This window comes from Engraulis encrasicolus, unplaced genomic scaffold (assembly GCF_034702125.1).
Source record: "Engraulis encrasicolus isolate BLACKSEA-1 unplaced genomic scaffold, IST_EnEncr_1.0 scaffold_348_np1212, whole genome shotgun sequence".
NCBI lineage: Eukaryota > Metazoa > Chordata > Actinopteri > Clupeiformes > Engraulidae > Engraulis > Engraulis encrasicolus.
The window spans coordinates 25,358-27,500 of record NW_026945641.1 but is presented as its reverse complement, the minus strand read 5'-3'; the positions used below and the strand labels follow the sequence as shown (position 1 = coordinate 27,500).

Here is a 2,143-nt window from a genome sequence, read left to right as displayed (position 1 = left end):
CATATCACTTCCCCTCGAAAAATAAATAGCCTAAATTAAATTAATTGTTTGTACAATAGCTGTAAAATATCACTAAAATAGCATCACAAAGGTCATATTTTGAGAAAATATATCGGATAGTGCTTGGGCAACTCTCACTTCTAGAATGCCTCAGTCTAGAATGCGAGCCGAGGAAATCTCGAGGACACACCGACAGACGGACAGACTGCTCGAGGAGGAAATGTCTCGGGGGTTCCCACGGTGGCCGAGACGTCTCGTAACTCGATACTCCAGATGCGCGAGCAACCACTTAGGCCTTAACCGTCACTACTGATATCCTAAAACGGCCTAAATCGCCAAAGCTGTCAACTGGTTTAAGATGAACAGCAATTGAAAGTGTAAATGAATTTAGCTAAGTTAATTTAAATAAAACCAAACATTTCAAAAATGTTCCACAATGCAGGCAAGATTTCACCAGCGTATCCAAAATATGCCTCCTAATTGCAAAGAAATGCAAAGAAAAAAACCCCAGAATTTCAACTGAATGGAAGTAGCCTAAATGAATCAATAATTTTAACACTCCCTGTGCGCAATGAAAGCGCCGTGGAAGAATCTATATGCAAAACATCCTCTTTTCTTCCAGAGAGCGTCTCAAACAGAAATAGAGTTTCCTGCAGTGACTCACAGTCACCCCAAACAGATGAAAAGACTCAAAAGCACAAGACAACTCTTCAAATAACCGAGTTATAAATATCAGACAGGGAATTACAAAAATATAACCGAGGTTTTTTTTTTTATCAGAGGATGGCAAACTGAAGTCAAACGTCCAAAGCCAAGTCCAATAGGCCTACTAGCCAAATAGCAAAGGAAACACACACACACAAAAAGCAAAAGACACGATATCTCTCCAAATACTGGACAGTTGTGTATCAGACAGGATGACAGACCCAAGTCAACCGGCTACGTTCAAGTTCAATGATCACCAAAACAGCCAGGCAGACAAAGGCCATCTCGCTTATTTCGTAGCCCTCGTACTCCCTCTCTGGAGAGCATGTAAAAGCACAAGGCAAATCTTCAAATAACTGAGAATGATATACCCGAAACTACTGACAATACTCTCCAAATAACAGACAAAGACCACCGCCTATTTCGCAGCCCCCTCTTTGGCGTGCGTGCCTGGGCGTTCAGGGCGACTATTTGTATGACATCACTGTTATTTTATTTTACAACATGCGCTAAGATAAGTACCTAATAAACTTCTTACTCACAAAACAGTGTCCTGGTCCTGGTTGCGAGAGACGTTTTGCTCTGTATCCTCGGTTGGTTTTCTCGCTCGGAGCAGCAGCTGAGCAGGATGTTTTGCCGTGTGTCCGTAGCTCCGTACTCCGCCCCTGTACTGTCTCACAAACCACCGGGCACCGGGCACGAGCGGAATGCGCACGCAGTGGCTCAGCAGCCAAGGAGGAGGAGGCAGAGAGAGAGAGAGAGAGAGAGAGAGAGAGAGAGAGAGAGAGAGAGAGAGAGAGAGAGAGAGAGAGAGAGAGAGCAAGGGGAGAAAGAGAGAGAGCGCAAGAAGAGAGAGAGAGAGAGAGCGGCTCTATGTGTTATCGTCACATTTTCAGAGAGATTTCAGACCATCGGACATAGAAAAAATGTGTCAGAGTTGAGCCCCACACACAAACACACACATGCAAAGAAGAAAATATGACCAGAACTAGATGGTTTTCGGTATTGTAAAGGAGCTTAGCTGAAGTGCTGATACAGTAAACACACACACACACACACACACACACACACACACACACACACACACACACACACACACACACACACACACACACACACACACAGTAATAAGAGGAAAGAGCAGATTCAGCTGCTGTCTATTTTATTTCAACAAAACGATAACAGGAAGTTGAGCGGCGGAAATGGACACACACACACACTCTCTCTCTCTCTCTCTCTCTCTTTCTCTCTCACTCTATCTCTCCCTCCCTCTCTCTCTCTCTCTCTGCCTCACGCACGCACTCATGCACGCGCGCGCACGCGCACACACACACACACACACACACACACACACACACACACACACACACACACACACACACACACACAGCAGATGCACATTGGCACAGTTTCTATCTACTAAACAGGATGAGCGTTC

General features: G+C 44.9%; 1 protein-coding gene across 2 annotated transcripts in view; it reads right to left on the bottom strand.

Moving 5' to 3' along the window:
• The window catches only part of tmem71 (transmembrane protein 71), a 14,038-nt gene extending 12,633 nt beyond the window's left edge, over nucleotides 1-1,405 (bottom strand). The window contains exon 1 of one of the 2 annotated variants that reach the window (XM_063193308.1): nucleotides 1,248-1,405. The gene's annotated coding sequence lies outside the window, so the exon portion shown is untranslated. The remainder of the gene's footprint in view (nucleotides 1-1,247) is intronic. The other variant, XM_063193307.1, reaches the window with a different exon arrangement.
• Nucleotides 1,406-2,143: the final 738 nt, after the last annotated feature.